This window comes from Melospiza georgiana, chromosome 2 (genome assembly GCF_028018845.1).
Source record: "Melospiza georgiana isolate bMelGeo1 chromosome 2, bMelGeo1.pri, whole genome shotgun sequence".
Lineage (NCBI taxonomy): Eukaryota > Metazoa > Chordata > Aves > Passeriformes > Passerellidae > Melospiza > Melospiza georgiana.
Genome location: NC_080431.1, coordinates 106,269,020 through 106,294,452, shown reverse-complemented (window position 1 = coordinate 106,294,452; position 25,433 = coordinate 106,269,020). Strand labels below are relative to the sequence as shown.

Here is a 25,433-nt window from a genome sequence, read left to right as displayed (position 1 = left end):
AGACACACACAAATTTTAGATTTGTCTAAAAAGCTAAGCTGAGATAAATACTGAGAACTGATGAAATGAAATTTAAATTAATTTAGGATAAAAAAAAAATAAAGCATGTAAGCTAAAGGGGAATACTTTGTGAGAAGAGATGAAACAAATGATGCAGAACTAGTGGTGAAAGCTGAACACCACTCTGGTATACAAGAGGAGGGTTACTGGAAAGAAAGCAGGCTCTCCAGGGAAAAAATTAGAATGAATGCAGAAACATGAGTGTGTAAAGACAAAATATTGTTTTTAATATTATGCTGGTAGGAAAGAAGTGGTAAAGTTTAAAGTAGTAGAGGAATGCAATTAAACCCACCCCTAGCAGCTGAACACTGAATGTCAATCAATAATAAGAGTGGGACATACAGATAATAAAATACCTGCACAATGCTTACCAAGATAAATAATATAGAATCCTTAATTTCCAGATATAAATATACTTACTCCAATATGTAATATAGTTATTGTTCTGGTATTTTGTCGCAGACATTTTTTCACAGAAATCCTTTCTTTCAGACTGGTTCATCTTCTGGGAAGCTGAGGCCCCAGAAATAGAATGTAAACAGTGATTATCAGCTACTGTGGAATGCAATAGGATGCACCTGTGATTGGTTCATGTTCCATGTGTACAGTTAAGGGCCAATCACAGGGCAAGCTCTCTGGAACACAGGGACAGAGAACTCTCTTGTTTTTAGATTCTTTTCTATTCTATTCTTAGCTTAGCAGCTTCTGCAACTTCTCTCCTTATTCTTTTTAGTATCGTTATAATGTATTATATATCTTATATCAATAAATCCAGCCTTCTGATCAAGAAACAAGATTCTTGTCCTTCTCTCCCCTGAAGACCTCATCAGGTTGCTGTAATAGTATGTAAAATATGTAATATAGTTATTCTCTTAAGTGCTAAATCCATACAAGACAGACTGATGCAAAAAGAGGAATGATACTCTGCTGAACTCTAAAGCATTCAATGTGCTGTGCAGAGTATCCATCTATCTCTTTTATTTTGCTGAGGATCATTCATAGAATCATAGAATCATAGAATTATAGAATAGTTTGTGTTGGAAGGGACATTTAAAGGTCACCTAGACTAACACCCCTGTGATGAGCAGGGGCATCTTCAATACATCCTCCTACCATCTCTATCATGTTCCCGTTCTTTGAGCAAATAATCTCCAGGTAGAATTTCACAGTTCTTTAATGTAGTTACAGTTTATTTTTGAGGTTAATCTGTGTCAAGATTGTACTGCTCCCTTGATTTTTGGATGGTAGCTTTATGTTGTGGGCAAAATCAGAAAAGCATGTTGAACAAATGGTGCATTGAGCATAAGCAATGCAGTTCAGTCCAAGTGAAATAACAATAAAGCCTTTAGAGCATGTCATATTTTCATCTTCATGCCACATATGTCACAGATAAATGATCTTAACAATACAAAATAGAATTTTGCCATATATTCAGTATGCTTTTTTTTTTGCTTGTAAAGCCTCATAGTTCTGTACGGTAAGATCAGCTGTGCTGAGCGAGTTATCCTTGTGAATAGGAAAAAGACCTTTATAAAGCTCTCTAAAATTAGGTATAAGATCAGCTTGTCTCTTATAAAAATGTCAGAATTTCAAGTGCCAGTTTCTCACAGATCTACAAGGTCAGAAAAGGATGTAAAGTCATACATGGGAGCTGAAATCAGCTCTTGCAAATATTGTCGTGTGAAGCCATACCTGCTCTCCCTGAAGAACTATGCATTATTGAACTTCACAGCTGTGGTGGTTTTGGGAATAGGGAGGATGCTGCAGATGGAGAAGTGAAAGCTTCTTACAGCCTTTGTGCAGAAGTAGGCTCAAGGAAAGAGATACATACTTTGGCAGTTGCCATTTTGGTAAGTTTTTAAAGTTGCTTAAAGCTGAGTCCTTGGCTTGGACTGTTCATTTCATCCCAGATAATGAGGAATGGGCAGAAGAAAATACTCTCTAGTCTGAGCTGTAAGTGTGGTTGGCAGTACCCACATGCTGAGCTGATGTATCCATAGGTTTAAATTCACTTCAACAAACCTATTCCATAGCTCATGTCAGTTTCAAATATAATTTATTAAAGCTGCTGCCCAGAAAAAAACTATTACAAAAACATCCCTTTTTTGTGAAAAGTATATCTCACAATTAAAAATGCTCAGGCAGTGAGATTGCCCACTGCTTTGTCTTTACATTTTAATGTGTTTATTTATAGGAACATGATTTTTAAAAGTGCACACAACAAACATCATTGTTCTCTCCAGGCAAATGCATAAGATGGGCTAGAATCTCCATTTGTCTGCGTTGTGCATGCTCATTTAGATTATGGTAAAGTGGGTATAAAACACTACTGGAACACAATGCAAATGATGTATGCCTCTTTGCAATGAGATAAACGATTATATGTGGTATTAGAGCCATAATTTTATGCTTGTTAGTCATCCAGTTTTGATTAAGGGAGCATTTGTTTTAAGAATAAGTCTGCACTGGTGTTCCCATTTTTCTTTCTGCTGCAAGTTGTATCTTAAAGAGCAGGACAAAAAAACAATTTAAGAATAGGACAGTTGGGGCTGATGTGGTGAATCAGCACAGCACAGAGCTGAACCAGCTGAAGAGGTACCAAATGGAACTGTTGGTTACTGGCTTCAAAGGTAATTTGTGTTTAAAGGTACTAGGGTCCTTGATGTAAACACTGGGAATTTCAATATTCCTTATAAAATGCTGAAGCTGACACAGAATGTTTGCCTTCCTAACACCAAAACCTTTTCAGATTAATTCCACAATTGTACATATTGTGGGAATTTTGATGGTTCCAGAAGATTTCAACAGTTGCATACAAGGCAGATATTCTTGAACCAAGTCAAAATCAAAGGAGGGAAGAAAGAGAGCTTTTAGCCAGGATCATACAAGAAAGAGATTTAAAAATTTACTGCTATCTCCTAAATTTCTCTTGTGCAAGACTTACAAGTAAAATCAGATTTTTTTTCCTTTCTAGATAATCAAGTTGATGTAATACAGAGGAGTTATTATCCCTTCTGACAGATAAGATGGGTAACTCGAAGCCAAAAGGAAGTATTTCTTACATGAACCATGAGTAGAGGAGGGTGAACATGAGTGCCATATTCATTGCTATTTGGATTCAGGAAAATCCTGCCTGATGAAAAATACATGGAGAGGGTGTGTCTTCTCTGAAGCCTAGAACTGAGTATGTGTTCACTCCCCTTAAAATGGACTAATTGATTCCTAGTGCTACCTGTGCATAAGCTTGTATGTGCACCAGAAAAAAAAAAGGCATCTTTAAGTACATCTGAAGTTAAAACTTTGGTCAAATATATGGGGAATGAAGGGTTTTGAAATACAAGTTATAAGCTAAGACTTTATATTGTATCTTAAACCATCCACTTGCTCCTGTTACATATAGGCCTGCTAAGTGGGGTGCAAAGTTCTTACCAAAGGACTCACAAAGGAAATAGTCCAACATAATTCAGCTATTTCAAAGGACCTGTCATTTGAAGAGTGATGTAATCATTTGCAGTGTAGGTGTAAGGGCTCTAAATTCCCAGCTGCTGTGTCAGTCCCAGTGGAAGTGCTGCAGGGGTCAGCCCATGGGCAGGGGGCTGTAAGGATCCCGTGGCTTCCCTGCAGTGGAGAGCCTGTCTGCAGAGTGAGCTCAGAGCTGGCGGGGGCAGCTTCTGCAAGCAAAGCTCAAGCCTTTGACAGTGAGATTCTCTGCCTGGAAGATGTGACTCCTGTTGAAGGGAGCAGGGTCCCCTGACATCTACTTAATGCACACAGGTTACTGTGAAATTTATGACACCAGAGTTTTCAGTCCTGGCAGAGTGACTTAATATATATTTAAACCTAGAATAGCCAGGACATATTTCATATCCTGGTTTTCTTTTTCCTCTAGATATTGCCAGTGTTTCAGTAAGCCCGCAGGGCACATTTTCCTGAAAGACAGATAGGCTTTTTCATGTAACACCCCATTAAGTAAAGCCCTTTAGCAAGGACAAAGAGTCTCTGAAGATCCCTTTCTGGCATAGGATGTTTACAGACTGAAACACAAAGCTGGATGTTTCTCTGAAAAAGAAAAATATTCCAAAGTTCCTGCTTAATCTGCCGACTGCCCTGAAACATTCTGTTTATTTTGGTTTGATATTCCCCAGGAAGGCTTCTGATGCTTTTTCTTTAACCTCTTGCTGATGGCTTTGTCCATAGCTCTCAAGTATTTGTTATTGTGCCAAGTATTCATACTTCAGATGTATGTATATGACAAAGGTGTTGGAAAAGGGCTGCTATAGATGTGCAAGGCCCTGAGAGCTTCAAAATTAGTGAGCTGCAGGTGTAGAATAGTTATATTGTGATGGATTTCTCCTCCAGCTGTAGAAATAGGGGGAAATATGCACGCAGTGGAGTGTGCACAATAGTGTGGCTTGTCAGGGAACTCCTCTACAGAGTGGCAATTTGGGGTCAAAAGTAGCACCTTGGTGCAGTGGAGTGATTTCATCAGCCTTGTCTCTCCTCTACTTGCATATGTGGCTTAGTAAAGAGCAGCAGAAGAAGTGGAAAAAGTGTAAAGTGTGACTGACAGTTTCAATGTATTGCTTGGCTGCAGAGCTATTTGAAACAAATTGTACAATATGGAGCTGGTGGCCATGGGATTGGTGTCTTCCTGATGGACATGTTCCATGTTCTTAGCTTCAGATCAGATTTGAACAGCTTTTTTAAAATTTTTCTCTGCCTGCCAAATTGTTCCTCCTATCAGCAGTTCACAACTTCAGTAGAATTTAATTCTTTCCACCTACCATGCACAGGAAATTTGACTCAGAAAGATGAGATGCAAATGCTATGCAGGGTTGACCTTTTCATTTACAGGGTAACTAATTAGCTTGACAAGTAACACATTTAGTAAAATACGTATGTGTCATTAGATAATCCAGCCTACCTCTTTATGGTGGCTCCCTAAAATACATTTTACTATTGCTGCAATTAACTGCAGGCTTGCTATAGACTACAATAAGAGCAGGGCTACAGACTTAGACCAAATGCAAGAATTTAATGTGCAGTCTCTGATCTGGCAACCTCATAGTTACTTCTTAGTTGTGCTTTGGCACCACAATGTAGTGCTGACTGAGTACCTTTTCCAGTTCTGCCTATTTTTGCTGTAAGACAGGATACATGTGTGGCATTTAATATGAACAACATTAGAATAGAAATATTTTTAAAGAAAATTTTATGGAAAGGTAGAATTTCTGAGGCAGACTAAACTCAGGTATCAGTCTGGACAGGGTGAACCTGGGCAACTGGCTAGACAGATTCCTTTGGCCAAACTACAGGATGCTATTTATGCATAGATGCTGTGCTGAGGTCTGTGCAGGAGGTGTAATTTATATTGTTACTTCACTGCAACTAAGCAAAGAAAGACATGGTCATGTTAATTTTTACCATGGGTAACAACCTGGTGCCTTCAAAAGGTCTGAGGAGAGGTAGTTGTGCCCTCCATTGAAGGAAGGGGACAGAATTGGTTATGTAGACACAAGAGATGGAAACAAATGGCCAAGAATTTAAACCAGGCCTTCCAAGCCAACAGAAAGAAGCTGGTCATGTCGAAAATCTAAAGCCCACTCCTGTTTGCCTTTGGGAGTCATTTATTTCCTTGAACAGATGTTCTCCACCACAGTTAACCTTGAATCCTGCATGGTTAGGGTCTGATGTAGGATGATTAGCATTCCCTAGCTCTGGATTGCAGCGTCTGGTTTTTGGTGCCACCTCACAGTATGGTGTGGCAACAGAGATAAATGGTGCCCTGCTGCAAATGGAATGCGGTGATGCTTTGCAATTCTAATGAACCCATCCTGTGCTCTTCAGTGTCCTTTAAACCTTGGCAATTAGGAAGAGTAAAGAAGGGGAAAAGTCTTACTAGAAGGGAGGCAACAGGGAAGCAGAGCCTGTGAATGCCTACAGAAAAGAGAGGAATTTAATTTCATACTATTTTGATATTTTGAATTGTCATGTTCCCTTTTTAGATATATTTTGGAAGATACTTATGTTTTTATAATAAAATATATCAGTTAACTGCTTCACTGTTTTATATGCTTTTTAATTTAATCTGGACCTGAGCCTGATGTTGCCATTAAATCATCTGCTTTGTCCTTCTTTATTTATATTCTTCCTTGTCAACTTTTTGCCTCTTTGCCTTTAATGAAGCAGAGGTGGCAGCTTTGCAGATGGGAAACTAAATCACAGAGAAACTACGTGACTTTTTACATGACCTATGCACAGAAAATTAATAATCACTCTTATAGACAGGTGCAGGCACTACATGTAAGTACTGCAAATAGTTTAGCTATTTTGGCTGTGTTGATTTGGGGAAAGTTCAGATTTTATGAGAGAATGTTTGAGACATTAGTGCAAATTTTGTTATTTTACTTTCAGTTTTGCTCATGGTGCCTCCATTTAATGAAGACTTTAAATACCTCTGGGTTTTCTTCTGGCTACTATTGGGTTGGGTTTCTCTCCTCTACTAAAGTGCCATTGTAATGCTGCACTGGTTTTGGCTTTTGACATGGTCTCCTCATAGAACTACTTCATGCAACTCTCTTTGTCCTCCCTGCTTGCTTTCCTTTTCCTTCATGTTAGCTTTTTTTCATTCCTCGTAGGCTTTTCTCATGCTCTTCCTTTCTTCTTTCTTTTTACCAATGTCTCCTGTTTGAAATTTAGAGCAAGTCTTCCCTCTCTGCTGAAACATTTTACTCCTGTCTGATATTGAATTAGTTTTTTCTCCTCCTAGGAGCAGATGCTAGCCTGGGCTGAGATCATCCCCCAAAAGATTGCTTTGCTAATTGCCATGACAGAGAAGTTGTTTGGTTTTTTGCTTGCCTGTTTGTTTGTTTATTTGTTTTCATTCTGCTTTTGCTTTCTATTTTGTCCTTTCTGCATTGGGCTGATCATTCTCAGTGAGCTCAGCAAGGTCACTGATGTCACTGACAGGCTTTTACAGAAGGGTATCCTAAATTATCCATTTGAGGCATACAACAAAATCTGGGATGTCTATTGACAACTCTCAAGATTTTGTAAATACCAGCACCTTAGATGAAGCCTTATTATTGTTAATTATCAGAACAAGAAGACTGCTTACCATGTTTTACTTAAGTAACTTCATCAGGCCTTACATGCATACAGAAGTAGTCTGTGGGTAAATTGTAACCTTACTTAGCACCATAAGGGGTCAGGAACTGGCTAAGACTGTTTTAAATTGGGTTGCACCTATGGTGTCGTTGAATTTTTAAAAGTGGGTTGATGATGTCTGAAAGCCTTGTTAGCAGATATCTTTGAGAAGTGAGGAGGATGTTGAGGTGCCATGAGGTGAACGAAAGGCAAATATCTTTCAAGATACATGAAAAAGGAGAGCAAGGACAATACAGACCTGTCAACTTCTTCAAAAGCCACATGAATGATAATTGATGCTAGAGGCAAAATCTTATTTTGTTGGGATGTAAAAGGTTTTTGTATCGAGTGTGAGTTAAAAGTTAACAGATAAAGTCTGGCTGAGATACAGTTCTTCCCAGAAATATCTTGTGGCTCTGAAGGATAGAAATATTTTGGGGGATACAGGAGAGGATACAAATTATACAGAAGAGGCCAGAACCTTCAGCCGCAACCTTCTTTTTCCAGAGGAAAAAACCTTCCTTTACTCATATGTTCATTGCAATATCTGGCATTTATGTGTGCAATTGCAACATTTTTTCCATGTACCAAAATGTTTAAACTAAAATTTAGCCCAGGTTCTTGGAGGTGAGAATTTAGCAATCAGCAAATATACCGCTTTGCAGATGTGGCTAATTGTGTGACCCATGACTAAAGCACCATTTTGAGAGTGTGAATTGATTTCATAGATCTTTTCTTATTTTGCCTCATAAAAGGCAGTAATGAAAGAAGCGTCCTTGGGCCTATGAGAGCCAGAGAAGAATCTGTGATATATCACCACCATTGGACAAGTTTGTTCTCAGCCCAGCCTACAAACCTTAGTGTCTGGCATCTTTCTTTTGTGCTATCCATAGCCAAAACCCCCACCGGTGAACTGATCCTACCAGAGCAAATACTCCTGTTAGAATGGAGAAGAGCTAAAGTTTTTGTCTTACACCTCTGCTACAGGTCAAATAAATCACCCTGAATTTTCAGTACAATGACAGTGACAGCTCAGAAAAGCAATTCATTAAAGACAATTGCATTTTACCAAAGATTTGTTGTCCAAAATAAAACAAAGGGTTGACTGAAGAAAGAAAGGAATCTAAAATAGTCTTGGAATAGATTGTCCTTTCCAGATCAAATTATTTTCTGGTATTATTTGCAGCGCTGCTTTTGGGAAGTCTGCAGTGCTCTGGCTAAGCACCACCACTGGCCAGTTACCCATCTCATCCTCTGCAGCACTGAGGGGGAAGATGGTTTAGCAGAAATCACCTTTACCTCCACCTCTCACCCATGGGGCAGATGGAGTGCCAGAGGCCTTGATACTGCCTCTGCAAAGAGAGAAGGAGCTAGAGACATATTCAGCCCTACCAGCTTTAAATATTCACATTTTGCACCATCTGCAGAACAGGGGAAAAGGCAGATTAAGAATCCTTGACTAGGAATCCCAAGGTCATGCAACAATATACTGTGTATTAACCTGTGCAGGTGATAGTGATACAGACTGATTCTTGTGACATATTTATTATATTTAATGAGCTTTTAAAAGAGTGAGAGACAGTAGATTTAGTTATCTAAGCTAAATGTATGGAAGCATATACAATGCATTTAGTTGTTTCTGTAGCAAGAATTTAATGAAGTTATGGCAGTTGAGAATCTCTGCTAGATTGCAAAATACTTATATGCAGAATTTGGGTACTGGAGGAAATGACACCATACTTAAGTTCCAGAGTTCCTTTACACATTCATATAGCAGCCTGACACTGTGTACAACACTCGACAAGTTGTGTGCCAGTCTCTGCCAAGTAGACTCTGCTCCACAAAATATGCACAATGCCAACACTGTAAAAGGAAGAGTGGCCACTGCATTTTAGGTATAACCTCTTCTTCCTTGCTCCTATATGGATCAGAGGGCTGGTCGTGGCATAATTAACTTGCTTTTTCTTGCTTCTTGGCTAAAATATCTGCATTCCTTTGGATAGTCATTTGATAAATCTATTAATATCTTTTTCACTGCCTTTCTGAAGTAATTTGGCTAATGTGCAGAGCTGAACTTACAGCCAAGTCTGAAAGGCTTTTTTCCCCATTTAGAAATTGCAACTGTTCCTTATGTGCAGCAATAGTTTTCCCTTTGAAGAGAGTGAGATGGCTCTATTAGAAGAGCTTATGGTTTTTGGATATATCTCTTGGGTACTTTTACACAGAAAATGATCACATTGAAGTACTTATGAAAGGGAAACCCTTTTACCTGTTTTGAAGCTGGCATGGTGCACATCAGGTAGGTCTGGATGCCTGTGCTTTGTGTGCCTTTGCAGTGCCCTCCTCAGTAGGACAGGACAGCTTTGAGCACCATTAGAGGCATCCCTGCCTCCTTGTTATGGCTGTACCAACTTTGATCCTCAGCCTGGGAAGATGAAAAACCAGACAGTGTCAACAACTGCAGTGGCTTTTTGTTAATTGTCAGACTGGATCCAAGAGAGAAGCACTTTTGTTGGGATTGTATCAGGACATTGCCTCACACAAATGGGATGGGGGCAGCCTGGGCATGTGAGGGAAGCTTTGCCCCAGGCTGCCCTGTGGCTTTCTGTGACAACGTGGTGGCAGAACCAGCTTGTTGGGGTTGGTGCTGGGGATGAACCAGTGGCATTAAGGCAGCAGGCAAGAGGCTGCATGCAGCATCCACTTCAAGCTGGCATTTCTGTCTGGTCTGCAAGTCAGGCAGCCTTGGTACTGTCAGGCAGGGTGCATGCACAGCTGCCCATGGGGGGAAGGGTTGTCTGACAAACAGCAAGGCTGGTGCAGGGGTGATTGGAATATTTTCCCATAAATATTCTTTAAACGTAGGTGATTGTGATGAAATCATAAAAGTAATTGGCTCTTGTAACTCCTTTTGTGAAAACAAATTAAGCCTAAAAACATGTAGAGACCTCCTTCCTTTCCAGAATATTATTGAAAATTAATAGACCATCTGAGCCTGCAGTACCATAAAGTCTGCATCCTTTTTATTTTTTTTCCCACGTACCTTCAGATTCATCTCCAGCAGCTCTCCATCTGTTTGCAGGCTGTTTTCTAAACCAGTGTGATGCCTCAGGTGCAGAAGAGAGAGACAATAATTAACAATGTGGCCTACAGCATCTTGGGGAACAATTAATTTTAGTGAATGGACAAGGGGAGGAAGTGGGAAGGTAAGCTTTGCTCATTTGTCTGCTTGTGCATTCACAGCTGGGCATATTGGATAGATGAACATATAGATATGTATATTCCTCTCCCAAAAAAGATTATTTTCAGCGTTCCAACTTTCACTCTTTCGCAGTGGCTGTTGTGCATAGAAGCTACTTGAAAATGACAGTGCCATCTGCACTGAGGAGATTAGGGGGTGTCAAGGAATACTCTTTTTCACTTCTCTTATTCCTGCTTCTCTCCATTCTGTCCCTGGAAAAATCCCAGCTTTTAACCTGTCAAAATAGTTTTAAAGCTGGTCTCTGATGTACAGAAACCTGTGAGACAGAACCACGACAGCTATGTACTGTCAAAGGAGTATGACTGCTCAAAAAAAAGAAAATCCAATACAGCTGAATAAAAAAAACAGGCAAATGTAGGAGTCTGCAGTAGCATGTGGGGTAGTTCTTTCATGCATATGAAAGATACATTGATCAGAGAATACTAAATTTAGATATAGGAAGACCATTTGACTGGTTTATACTTAGAGAGATTATAAAGTGTATGCGCAGAACTGAAAATTAAAGATCCGCACATCTACAGAGAGGTTAAAAATGAAAACCACACGATAAATTAGGGTTTTTTCCTGCAAATGTAGGTCCTGAAATTAGAAAACTGAATCCATTTATAAGCTCTTAAATGCAAGTGGCCTCATTTCCAATGTGCTAAGCAGCCACTGCTCTGCCTGTTCCTGTTATTAACACTGGCTCCATTTCTGGAAAACAGCTGGCAGGAAGGAGATCCTATAGGATCTCCTCTGACACATCTAGTTGGCAAATAACCACTTCCAACTGCAGGACCTACGTGCCACATGAGTACAGCTGGAGATATGGGGAAGTGCTGCTGAGCTTTCTGGTTGTGTAATCTCCAGGTAGGAATCCAGCAGAGGTGCTGAGGGAGGAACCCCACCACACTTGACTCCTTTACTCCTTTTTCACGTCCCTCTGTCCCTTCCTCTTCACACACTGGTGCCCATGCTGAATGCAGAGACTGTTTGAAGCAGCAGAAGAAAGTTGCTGTGTGGTTTTTGAGAGTGAGATATCACAGATGTGACTGCTTGGTTCTGTGTGGATCATGGAAAAATGAGGTCTTTCAAGACTGGTTCATCTCACAAGTGCATGGTCAGATTTGGAAAATGGCTGTACTAATAACAGGCACCTGAAAGCTTCATCATGAGCCCAAATTAGGTGGTTTCTAACATTTGACTTCATTCTGGAATTTTGTAATTTCACAAGTGTGTCTGCAGTAGAGAGAAAACAATGAGCCCCACTGGAAAGCTAGCAGTGCATTCATCCCTTCAGAGAACAAACTCATTTGTCCTTTCCCTTTTGAGTCTGCTTATTCAAACAATTAAGTAAACTTAAAAATAAAAGGCATCTCCTCTGAGCCACTGTCATATGTTTCCAGGCAGTAATATAAATGAGGATCAGTAATCTAATGCAGAACTGATTTGAGCATGTTTGCATGTTATTAGGAAGCTAAAAGCTTTATTCATGTTTGTGTCTCTGTGTGTATGTAGAAACAGCTGCATGAAGGAGGCTCCTGTTGGCTGACTGCTCCTTGTGCAAAAAGAACCCCCAAACTTGGGCATTTTCCTCTTCCAAATGTGCAGGCTATGACAGCAGGGAAGACTACAGGTGTCTTTCAGGATGTAAAGGCTGTCATTTGTACACCCAAGAAAGGACTGTACTGGAAAGGTAAAGTGTTTTTAATAAGGAAATTACATGCTGGGAAAGAATGTGAACTCCTCTGGAATGTCAGGAGTGGGTTATGTTAATATCTGCACATCAACTTTGTCCTCTTGATTCAGTTCATGCTGCATCAATTATACTGTAACTTTTCAAACTGCTGTCTCTAAGTAGCATTGTTAACTATAGCCAAAGGTTGGGAAAAGATTATCCTTTTAAAATTTGATTGCATGCTCACCAGGAAAGCAACAAGAAGGGGAAAAAAAGTATTACCAGGTCCTGTAAAAAAATAGAATTCCATCTATTTTCACTTCTAAATCAAATCAAATCCCCAGAAATTCTCATTTTTGACAATATAAAATATTGCAATGTAAAATATAATTTTGGTTGTAATGTATGCATTATATTGCACAGAAGTATAAATATGTATCATATAGAGGCTCCTTGCCAAAATGCACCATTTCACTCCCTCAAATGTGCTTACTCAAAACCAATTTTATATGGGGAAAATCATAAAAATCCATAGATTCCCATTAATTTTCTCATACTGCTCAAGCTACTAACTCTAGTGAAAGATGTTCAAACATTTCCAACTTGTCATAAGTTCCACAGGTTTATTTTGCTTTAAAATGTAGTTTTGCATGCCTTGGTTTGTATTACTCCTTTTTTGCATTATGAATGGAAATGAGTTTATGACCTGAAAAAGAAAGCAAATGGTAGTGTAGGGACCTCTTCCATAATGAAAAGAGTAGGGCATAGAGCAGACAAAGCTCAGTGTGTGAGCTTTGCACAGCTGTAACTTCTGTGATTCACTGATATTTCTTTCAGTTCTTTCAGTTCTTGGTCAAATGGCTGCTGAACATAAAGGATGAGATGCTCTTAACTCAAACTTTTAAGAGACTTGTTAGCAAAGCAAGTGTCTTTCTCTTTCATATCACTGGGGATAATTTTACTGCCTAGAAGAATATCAGCCTTCCATGATCCGAGGAAACCTTCCTCAGAGTTAAGTATTCACTTGTATGATTATATGCAGACAAGGTTCTGACCTTCTGGTATTAAAAATAACATAAAAACAGCTGTATACATTTCACCAGTGAGTAAAGAGTGACAAGGAAGAAAAGGCATAGTGGGAGTGAAATCCTCAAAAGATTTAATAGGGAAAAAAATCCTTACTGGGAAAAGCATGCAATCATTAGTAATCAAAGAAGAAACTAATATAAAGAAAACAGTACGAAGGTAGCTGTTGAAAAGTTAGAATTTGGACATAGGGGAGAGCAACATGGAAAGAATTCTCCTCCCTGAGTGACTACAATCGACCTAAACAGGGAACTGATGACAAGACAAGGATTCTCCTTCTGAGAGGTGAGACTTGGGTGAATCTGTTTTCAAATGTCTCTGTGTGTGCCCCAAAGACAGAACAGAAAAAAATCCCCAAGCAAAATCAAAAACAATGACAACAAAAAACATATGGGAGGAGAAATTCTCGTGAAAAATCATAATATAATTTATTATTTCATTGAAATTGTATGAGCCCAAGGAATTCCAAGACTGTTTGGTCCTGAAATAACAAGGCATAGAAGAAGGAATAATCTTGTAGCAATACTGGAAATGTTCATAAATTATTTTGAATGTGCCTTGTTGAAATAGTCTTGTTTTCAGAGAGAACTGGTTCCTTAGTCCTGTGTGACGATAAGCCTGGCCTACAGCAGTAAGAAAGGAGGAAATTAAATGAATTATAAAATGAAATTCAAAGTACACTAGTAAGAAAGATGGGGTTTTTTTCAGTGCTTGTGTCCTTCCTCCTTCTGGCATTCCATGATGGTATGATAAAGCTACTATGTATGGAGCAAAAATTAAGGAGAAGAATATTAATAAGAAGATAAATTCTTCCTGCTGCCTATTTGCTGTCAATGATAGACCTTTTCTTTTATACCTCTGCCTAAGAATGGCTCACAGTTCTGTATTCCCTGTCTGCTGACCTACAGTGGTTTCTTAGCCATGCTATGCATATTTTAGCTCATTTAATCTTTCCTTTGAAGTCATTCCCTCCAGCTCTTTGTCATTTGCCTTGCTTTTGTCTGGATCCCTTCCAATTCATCCTGGCATGAAGGTAGACACATGGCAGTGTTTGGGGTGTGCTTTCAAGAATGTGCCATCAGGAAGGGCTGCCCAGCCCCTGCCATCTCCCAGGAGGGCTTGGTAAACCCATGGGATCCCCACTGGGGCCCTGGTGCTCTCCTGCTCCTCAACTCTTTATTACAGACTGCACACAGTGGAGCTCCTGATAAAAGTGCAATTGGCACTGGCTGTTAGTTTGGGCTTATTTTTTTTTTGTTACTAGATACCACAATCCCAGTTCTGACTCTTCCTCCTGTGTATGCTGCTCAGATCTTTTTCAGCATTGCTACCTTTCTGTTCCCTTTCTCCCATGGAGTATCTGTCCTGCAGTGTATGATTCATCAGATTTGCTCCTCTGCATTTTTACAGTTTGGATCTCCTTCAGTGTTTCTAGACAATTTCATGAGGCTCCTTAGTGCATTGCCTTAGGTATTTGTGTTTCTCCTCTGTGGGCTCCTCCCATGAAGTAAGAAATTGTTTTTTGTCTGGATTTTATGACATCAAGCCACATAGTGATGCCCACATTACAAACAGCAGATTTTGGCTCAGTGTGCTGCTCTTTTTGAATGTCCCAAGTCTCTCTCCAGAGCCTTAGTCAAGAAGACAGGCTGTGTGGATTCTCAATGTGTTTCCCTGCTCTGCTTCTCATTTGGAACTCAAATTAACTAACAATTCTTTCCAGTACTTGTTGACCTCCAGTGATGCTTAAAAAGTGTGTTCTGCAGCCTTGAATGTGAGAATATAAATACTGGAGATCTCTTAGGTTGCTTTTTAAATGTCTGCTCAAGACTGAGCATTAGCAGAGGGGTCCAGGAGAACTCCCTGGAGCATGTGCTAGGGGCTGGTCAGGGATCTCCACAGCACCCAAACAGCATGGGTTGTCTGTGTTTAGGCATCTGAATTCCAGGCAGGTGTCCAAATGAACTCTTCCTCAGGAGCTCCTTAGCATTTGCTAACTAAAACTAGGGTTTAGGCATTTGTGAATGCCTACATGTAAATGTCTTCACATCAAACTGAATTCTTTCTATGATGTCAAATGTGTAACTCAACAGAAATTATCATGACAAGATAGAAAAAGATACAACCACATCCAGATTTGATCTGTTTCATTTTTTTAAATTTTCTTTTTCAGATACCTGCACTAATTGCCTCCCATTAATTAGCTTCATCATTGTTACTTGCCAGACTTTGAGCAAGCACAGATAACTGAGCAGCTCCTTGATATCTCTAGTTCTGCACCTGGTATTATGTGCAGCAGTGTCACCAAGAAGCAGAGATTTTGATAGATCTGTCATGTTGGGAATATGGCAAAGGCTGCTTTTCTGAGGAGCAGGGCACAGAGCTCAGCAGGATGGATAAATGCAGGCCTGGCTCTACTGCTGTTAGAGAATCAGCTGCTGCAGTACTCCCTGACCATGCTCTGCTGGAGCCATATTCTGCAGAGCTGTAGCCATTCCCTATGTAGCTAGAGATGAGTTGTGTTATAGCAATGATAGTGAGGCTGATTAATGTAATGCCAGTCAGAGTCCAGTCTATTTCTGTAATGCCCAGATAGCATCTTTTAAAATAAAATGAGCTCTTGCTTCTGCCTGAATGCTGCTAAGCCTCGAAAAATACAGAAGAGTTTATGAACCTCAGGATCACCTGTCCTTTCTCCATGTGTTCTTAGCAGTTATTCCCTATCTGGCCCTAAATTTCACTGCACCTGTGCTCCCTGTCCTTCCCTTCCCTACCCAGCCTGGAGGATGCAGTGGTGGATGTGGCAGGATGACCTGCCACTTCTATTTGTATGGCAGAGCCAGTATCTTTGTCCTCTTTGGCCAGTCAATTCTTGCATGCAGAAGCAGATCTTAAACCAGCAGTCACCAGGTGTTATTGGAGATATGCTGGGGCCTGTAATTTTGAAAAGACACCAGTAAAAATGGTTAATGAATACCTGTTACATATGGGAAAGACTATTCCTATCTAGCAACAAAGACAAAATTTGCTCAGAGGCAGAAGATCAGTGCAATGGGAATGAAACATCTCATTATAGCTTAAGAAACTAAGATAATTTTTGATGGTTTGCTGGGATAGATTTCAGGAATAAGTTTCATCTGGGAACAGCAAGACTGGGCAAGTCTCCTATGGCCAGGGCTAATAGAACATGAGGCAGGGCTAGCCAAAAGTATGCAACAGCACATTTTCTTTGTGGCAAACTAATGTGCTGTGGTGTGCAAATTGATGTGTAGCTCTACCTACTCTGCAAGTGTATAGCTTTCAGACAATCTACATCCAATGTCCAGGCAGATGACTGCAGACAGATGGGATTTGGCTTTCTCTGCATTTCTTCAGACAGGTATACCACTTTCTCATTTATTTTTTTCTTTTTCACATCATGTTTCCAGGAGTTTTTTGAGCAATGAACTGAATATCTAATTATTAGGCAACTGTAAAACCACTGAAAAGGAAACAGTGAAGGATCTAGTAATAATGTGAATGCAGGCATAGATGCCTCTGTTGGAAAGATGTGCTTCAATTTCAGCCTTTGTGAATGACAATTTAATTGCTGTGTCTCTGCATTTGTGCTCCATTCACTACAAAGGAAATAAGTGGGAATTGAAACACGGGAATAGACGCACTGGTCATAACTGAGCTGTACTGAAATGCTGTGTACAAGATGATGATTTTATAATGGGCCCATCTGCCCACCTCAAAAAACCACTACAGAGATTGACAGGATTTGCAGCATCTGTTGTTCTTGTTCCATCTTCAGAATGGCAAAAGGTGTTGAGTTTTGGAGTTTAGATGCACAGATCTTCATAATTTAGTTTCTTCTTGTGCTCTGTGGATAAGTCTTAAATAATTTTCTCTTGCCTTTTTTCCTGATCCCTCACTGGCATGTATTTTTTCCCCCTACTACTGAAAGCTGGTTTTGCATCTGTTACGGTTCCTCTGTATAAGTAAGGCTCTCCTTATACTTTATCCAATACTTTATCCACTTAGCAGAACTAGAAAGTTTAACAGACGTTTTAATGAACCTCTCTTTTATTTTTTTCCAGAAGTTCTAGTGGTTTTGACACTGCATCTTTCAAAAGATGTTAAGTATTCATCATGAAGTCTCTCTGTACAGAATATACCAAGTTCTCTTGCAGTGTAATGATAAAGTGGTCTAAGCTTTCCACTCTTGCTGTAGATAATGTATGTCTTGGGATCTTCTGTTACTGTGTAAATATTTTGCACTTTTGAAATAAGGTAAGTCATTCCTTAGTATATGAGTCTTTTCTGTAAGATGAGCATGATCAGTTCTCATGGAATGTGATTGTTCATTTGCCCCACAGCTACTTATTTCAGCCTTAACTCCCAACCAGTCCTCATGATCTTTGGCAATTTCACCCACCTCTCATAAGCAACTTCTTCTGTTCCCTGCATCTACATGTTTGAAATAACTCCTGCTTTGCCACCAGCAGGTTCCTTCATTGGAAAACCAAAAGTTCAGGCAGCTTTCCCAGACTGGATTAAACTCTGTACCCACCTTTCAGCAATAATGCATTCTCTGAAAAGTTTTTCAGTGCTATCACTTCTGTTTCTGTGTAAGCAGATTTCTGATGTCTACATGTTTATACACCTGACTGGCCCATCAGACTCTGTTAAGTTTGGTTTACATAGTGCTGCTTAGTTCATGGCTCTGTAGTACCACCTTATCCCTTATCAAGAAAAGGCTTTTTTATTCCAGTTGCTTTCTCTCTGCCTTGAAAACAAGATTTTCTGTGAAAATTTTGTCTTTTTTCCTATCCTCATTTTATATTCTCCAAATAAAGAAAAAGCAAGCAAAGCAAACACACACTGAATCTCCAAAGCATTGCAAATTGATCTTGTGTTGTCAGAGAATAGCTATGATTTAAGTTAAATGACAGACAGGCAGAAGTCCTGCCTCAGCTTTGTTATTCTTAAGAACTCCTGGGAGGACCTTCCATGTTCAGATATTCCATTTTACCATTTGCTTCTCTTTCTTACAACTTCCTAGGGTCAGTCCTGTGCTGCTGCCTGGTGAAAGATGCCTCTTACAGAGAGGTTCTTGAATTCCAGCTCCCAGGCTGGCCCTGGCATTAAAGTGGAATGCACCCTGCTGCTTTACAGGTACCACAGAGGATTGTATTGGTGTGGTGGGCTTTGTTAGAGCACTCCAGTGTCATCCTCTTAAAACTTGCTATGCCACACACATATCAAACCGAAGTGAACTGTGCATTTGCAATGTTAAAATTGAGTAATAGATAAAAATGTATATGCCTTATAAAAATGTAGCTAATGGGAACTCAGAAAACTCAAGACTGGTTCTATCATTGTATCAAATCCAGAAAAACCTGTGAAACATGTCTCTTGGCAAGGTATAAAAGTGGATCTACTGTGTGTGGGGAAGGACTTGAATATGGTCTACACAGCATGTCCTCAAAGTCCTGGCTGGTAGAAAACCCCTGGCCCTGATGTGCCAGGGTCTCCATCTGTTTCCATTCAGAATCAAAGGCTTTGCCATCCAGCTCATATATTTCCTAATCCCTCCCAGTGTATCACTGGCTTCCACCCACTATGAAAATTATGTTGTTCCTTAGCAGAGACAGGTGCAATTATTCCCTGCTTTGATCATAAACAGAATCAGATAATGGCTGCCTTGGTGCTTAAATTATACATCTAAATTTAGTGCCTCTAAAAGCAGGAAATTCTTTTCCACAAGGCTTAGTGGTATTTTTTCTCTTATGGATGACATAGTTCATGTAAGTGTCATTTGCATAATTACATAACTATTAAATTTGTATGTGCTACATACTACTTTGCACTTGTTGGAGACTGCGTTAACAGCTAAACTTCCCTGAGGGGATACAGGGTTAAGGGGTGACATTCCCTTGAACTCTGTCCTAGGGAGTACTAATCATTATCTGGCTGCATGGAAACTGCTGTAACTCCTGTTATTTATTATCCTCTTGCAAAATAAATAAAATCACCAAATGATATAGAAAAGTCTAAGGTCATAGAAGCAGAGCTTATACTTGACTTAAAATGTCCTGTACAACTTTTATTGTTTGATTTCAAATTTAAATTTAAAATATTTTAACAAATCTAGGTACTTGACATTGAAGTTAACACCATTACTGTTGTAGGAGGTTTTGTATTATTGAGACTGACTGTCCTTGAGAAGCACTTCAGTAAGAGTGCATAACTTAACTCCAGATGGAAATCCCCAATTGCCAAATGTGTGGACAAATACGCTTAGCTTTTGTGAGGAGCATACACAGGGAGGTGATGTTGCTGAATGGATAAACAGCAGCAAGCCCAAGTCATGAACAGAAAGGGGATTTCCACTCCTGTATCACAATGCTGTGGTCCCTAAGCCAGTGGCCTTACAGTCTAAAATAAAGACAAAAGGAAGATATTTCTTTCTGGAGGTTTTCATGCAAGCCAGTGAATGTGATGTGACATAAGCCATGTTATTCTAATGACACACACCAGTCTGGTTTGAAATGTCTTTGGTGTTTTTGTAGGATAATATTAGGTTAATTGCTGTTTGGGAAAGATCACATTAAATTTCTCTGTGGTTTAGTAATTAGATAATTTATGATCTCACTTGTACATCAGAGGCTCAAAAGCACTTGGGAAACCCACTGTACACTGAGGCTGGGATTTTTTTTTCCTTATGAGGAATGTAAAGGAATTTTCAGTGCTTACTGTGGGTCTCTGGAGGCTGTACCTTCACATGCAAGAAGTTCAGTGCCCTAGGAAGAAATCTAGGTGTTGAGGACTGATTGAGAAAAAAAATTTTTCCCATTTCAGGTGAGTTTTACTTCAAACTAGTTCTGCTCTGGTTCAAAGCACAAAATGGTCATAGCAGCTGGAGGACAGTAAATGTGTTCCTCAATCCCATCCTCCAGTTTGATTTAATTTGAAAAGAAGCTGGTTAATTGTAAAAGTATCCTCTGAGGCCCTTCCATCATATGAATCAAAGCATTCTAAGTGGCAGCAACTGTACAATCTGCCTTCAAAAGCACGTTCATGATCTGAACTAAAGCACAAACGTAGGCATACTCTGTACTAAAATAAACACAGCTGCACTAAAAGGATTCATTTTATGTCAGAGTCCTATAAATTGGGATTTGGCAATAAAGTCCTTAGTAAGCCTGAAATATGGCAACTTGCCCCATAGGCACTTCAATATAAATGTCTGGATTTGTTATTTTATTGCTTTTAATATTTTGCAGATTGCTGAAAAAATAAACTTAGAACATCCTGATCTAATTTACTAATTGCATGAAAAATCAGCTGTAATAAACTATGTAATTATACAGGGAAATGGTGATTTCTGTCCAAGCATATTTTGCACCCATAACTCCTTTTTCTGTAATATTCCCATTTCAGATTCTGCTGAGGTTTTATAGCATGCTGTAGGTTTACTGAACTGCCTGCTTACTGAACGCTCAGAATATTTGCACATATGCAACATTTAAGGAAATATAAATTCATTTCTGCTGACTCTTTTTCCAAAAGCAAATCTAAGTCAGCTTGTTGTTCCATGTCAGTGTGACAGTTTAATGTCTTTTTTGCTTAATGTAACCAGCTTGCTATAAAAAAAAAAAAAGAAGTAATTGAACACTAACAGATTTTTTTTTCCTGAATCTTTCATCACAATTTCTATAAATCAATGTAAAAGTAGGGGGATAAAAATTATCACTGGCTGGAAATTACCTTGATTGAAATGTAAGGCTCATCTAGAGGTGCTGGAGCTAGAGCAGTGAAATGCAGTTCCAATGAGAAGTTACAGATTGGAGATGCAGTGGTGTGGACCACCTGCCTGGGGAATGGCCTTACTTTTGTCTACGTAGATAAAAAGGTCATTGAGTTCCTGAACTCATAGAGATAAAAACAGTTAGATTCTGTCTCATCAGGTCTCAAGAGAAAAACAAACACTTTGAAACTACTCTCCTTAGGATATAACATTATAGCTGAGTTTCCTATCACAGGAAAATTTTCCCTCTCATTTGCAGACATAGGAAGGAAGGAATAGCTAACCAATTAAGAAACTAATGGTCTTGAGCTAATTACTTACCGAAGTTTGTTGGCATGCAAGAACCACAAGTTTAAGCTCCCCTTCTTGTCATGGCAGTTTTCTCGGGGGGTTCCACACTTCTGGCCCGGGTTGATTGGTCCATCTCAGTTCAGGAAAAAAATTTAAATTCTTGTTTTCAAGAAGGGATGTTTGTCTAGTCTCCAGACTCCCCTGAATCTTAGAAACCATGCCTAAAGCTGGTCTGTTTCTAAGAATGGCAGTGTTCATGGAGCAAGATGTTCCTGTGAGAACACTTTTTGCCAAGCCAACTGTAGTTGGGTTTTTATCTTTCACCTCTGAGATACCTTATTGCAATCTGTCTGATGACTTGCACAGACTTTCCTGTATAATGTCTGATTGCTCAGTAGCAATGGTTTCAGGTCACTTTTCACTTAAATGAACATTCAATTTCTGAGATACAGCTAGAAACCAGCTTTAATGAAGAATTTACCACTGTGCAGTCAATAAGCAAGCTGAGTACTTTACACCTGGAACAGAGGGTTACCTGATGTTTTATCAGAAGAGACACATGTGATAATGTGAGACTTTTTCAATGCAGCTGATTCTCACAGCTTGAAACTCTGTGTCAGAAACAAGTGAATAATCCCTCCCTATGAGGTTTTTTCCTTTGTTCCTAGCACTTCACCATGACCCCATGGATTCCCAGACTTGTCTCAGTTTGCATACGGCCTGTCTGCAACATCACTTGAATATATTACATCCCTAATGCTGATGCACTCTAAATTTGTCAAAATACAGTGGCTAGACAAGCTTAAAATCAAAACAGGAAAGCAAAGAGAAAAGCTCTTGATTATGGAGATGGAGCTGCTTCTATGAAAGCATCAAATTAAGCATGGCAAACTTGTGTCAAAAACTCATCTCTTCCCCAAGCCCTTCAGGAAAAGCTGCCTTGGTTGCTGCAGCTGAGGATTAGCCCAGTGGGCTCTCCCAAGGCGGAGTCCTCTGGAGCAGCAAGGACTCCCCTCCTCTGGATTGCCTCATAGGATCACTCATCACATTCCTCCCCTGCTTACAAATGGATCTTTGTCGCAGACATTTTTCACAGAAATCCTTTCTTTGGGATTTGTGCATCTTCTGGGAAGCAAAGGCCCCAGAAGAAGAATGTAAACAATTGTTATCAGCTGCTGTGGAATGCAACAGGATGCACCTGTGATTGGTTCATGTTCCATGTGTAAAATTAAGGGCCAATCATAGGAGCAAGCTCGGAAAAAGATTCCCTGGACACAGAACTTTGTTTTAGATTCTTTTCTATTCTATTCTTAGCTTTTATATAGCATATATCAATAAATCCAGCCTTCTGATCATCAAACAAGATTCTCATCCTTCTCTCACCCCAGCAACCTCGTCACGTCGCTGTAATAGATCTTCAAAGCTAGGAAGGTCTGCTTTCCCCTCCTCCAGCTAATCAATTTAGAAAAGCTTACTGTAGCACACTTTGCTGTTTGTGCAAATGCAAATGAAATGTTGAAGTTTGCATTTGCATTTGCAAATGCAAATGTTGAAGTTTGTCTGTGACTGAAATAAACAAAGCCCTTCTGATGTGTTGGTTTTCCATACCCTGCTCATCCTCTAGTGTCAGAAGTTGTTAAAATTGCAGTTTTCTGTCTCCTCCCTTCCTGGACACAGAGATTGTGAATCTTTTTGTGGTGGTACAGCAATCTCACAGAATCACAGAATGGGAAAGGCTGGAAGGTCATGTGGTCCCACCTCCCTGCTCAAGCAGGGCCATCCCAGAGCACCTGGCACAGGATTCTGTCCAGATGGTTCTTGAACATCTTCCATGAGGGAGACTCCATGACCTCTCTGGGTAATCTGTGCAAGTGCTTGGTTACTGCACAGGGAAGAAATTCTTCCACATATTCAGGTGGAACTTCCTGTGCTTCAGTCTCTGCCTGTTGCCTCTTGTCCTAAATTTGGCAATCCTGGGAAGATTGCAATCCTGGCTCCTCTTGACACCCTCCTTTCAAATACTTACAGACTCTGATGAGGTCCCCTCTCAGCTGCCTCTTCTCAGGGCTCAACAGGCCCAGCTCCCTCAGTCTCACAAGAGGGGTGCTCCAGCCCCTTAAATGTCTTTGTTGCTCTCTGCTGGACCCACTTCAGGAGCTCCTTGTGTCTCTCTGGTCTTGGGGCAAGACACAACCCTCCAGACAGGCCTCACTGGGCTGGGTGGAGGGGCAGGATCACCTCCCTGCCCTGCTGTCCTTAATGCACCCCAGGATCCCCTTGGCCCTCTCAGCCCCAGGGCACTGCTGGCTCATGGACAGCTCATTGTCCATGGGACCCCAGGCCCTTCTCTGCAGAGCTGCTTTCCAGCAGGGCACCCCCAGCCTGTGCTGCTGCCTGGGCTGGTCCTTCCCCAGTGCAGGGCCCTGCATTTGCCTTGTCTGAACTCCAGACCCTTCCTCTGCCCCTCTCTCCAGCCTGTCAGGCCCTTCTGAAGGGCTGCCCAGCTCTGGGTCTGCAGGGAGCTCACTGAGGAGGCCTCTGCCCCAAGTCACTGATGGATATGTCAAATAATACTGGGCCCAGTATTGAACCTTGGGGACCACCACCAGTGACAGGCCTCCAACTACACCTTGGGCCCCATGATCTTCTGAGATCAGCCATGCAGACAGTTCTCAATCCACCTCACTGCCCACTCATCCAGTCCACACTTCCTGAGTTTGTCTATCAGGATATTGTGAGAGAGAGTGTTGAAAACCCTGTTTAAGTTGAGCTAACCGATATCCACCACTTTCCTCTCTGCTCCATCACCATTCCAGGGACTGAGCTGAGGCTGACCTGACTGGTTGGTAGCTCCCTGAGTTTTCCTTCTTTCCCTTCTTGAAGATTGGGGTGACTTCTGCTACTTCCAGTTCTTAGACACCTCTCCTGATTCCCATGACCTTTCAAAGATGACAGTGAGCAGCAGATTGGGTCTAGTCAGCATGACTAGTCAGTCCTCTCAAAAGGGAAAAAGTTTTATATTTTTCAGAGGTTTTTTTCAGGTATTTACCACTTTACCTTCTTTTTCTTAATTGAGGAGGTTGTGATGTGGGGCATAGGCATGGTAGAGTGAGGCTCCAGCTCAACCTCCTCCTCAGAGTCCTTCTTAGGAAGGGCTTCTTAGTCTTTCTGCTTCCCCTCTCAGCTCCACCACTAGGCCTACACAGGATTATAGAGGATGTTTACAATCATCTTGCAGTGTGTGGTAAATTGCTGGGTTTATACCAGTGTTGCACAAGGTGTATTAAGAACACTTGTACCAATGTGGCATTTGCTCACTGCCACAATTGCAATTTTCTGAACTCTTGTCAGTCATAATACAGCCTTGTGTTCAGCCTTTAAAGCAATGTCTGGATGTAAGAGCAACTATATATTGAATATCTCACTTTCTTTCTGCCTCATAACCAACACATCCGTATGTATCTATATATTCAGATTTAAATAAAGTGGAGTATTAAGCAGAAAAAACAAAGACACACAGAAGATGAACTGGGCTAATACTATTTCTTTTAACTAGTCATAAAAGTTTTGTCTAGGCTACTATCAGGGGGGATATACAATGGGAGAATTTCCCCTAATTAGCGGGAAAAAATTCAGACCATGATAAATAAATCCTTTAAAAGGTGAGTGGGAATACTATAGTATTAAATATATTGCCCATAGATAGAAGGTTGTGCAATGGTTGTGTCATGGTAGCACCTGTAGAGAATTGGATTTTTTTTTTTTCAGATAGATAGATAGATAGATAGACAGATAGTTGATAGTTTGGTAGGTAGATAGGTAACATAGAATGGAAGTTAAAGCAGATTTCCAAGCATTTAAACTCTCTGCTGCTATTTAATAGCACAATCAATAGTTCTGAAAAGGGAAAGACATTTGCAATGCTAATTGCAATTCACAAGTGGGGGCGTACTGAGTGGGTGGAAGAGTTAGTTGTTTGCTTGCTGAGGGACATTTCAGAGCTGCAGAAGTTCTGATACTAATAATTCTTTTTGTAAAACGATTATCTGGCTGACTAGAGCACTGGAATAATTTCTAAATCAAAGAAATCAATGAGGGTGGTACCTCCTCAGGTGGTGACTTTGTGGCAGGTTGTT

At 40.2% G+C, this 25,433-nt stretch overlaps 2 long non-coding RNA genes across 2 annotated transcripts in view; both read left to right on the top strand.

Moving 5' to 3' along the window:
• The window catches only part of LOC131080283 (uncharacterized), a 150,049-nt gene extending 137,912 nt beyond the window's left edge, over positions 1 to 12,137 (top strand). The window contains exons 4-5 of the long non-coding RNA XR_009114151.1: positions 10,289 to 10,412; positions 11,966 to 12,137. This is a non-coding gene — a long non-coding RNA (uncharacterized LOC131080283). The remainder of the gene's footprint in view (positions 1 to 10,288; positions 10,413 to 11,965) is intronic.
• A 5,175-nt stretch (positions 12,138 to 17,312) lies between these two features.
• Positions 17,313 to 25,433, top strand: part of LOC131080282 (uncharacterized) — a 43,970-nt gene continuing 35,849 nt past the window's right edge. The window contains exons 1-2 of the long non-coding RNA XR_009114150.1: positions 17,313 to 17,486; positions 18,259 to 18,371. This is a non-coding gene — a long non-coding RNA (uncharacterized LOC131080282). The remainder of the gene's footprint in view (positions 17,487 to 18,258; positions 18,372 to 25,433) is intronic.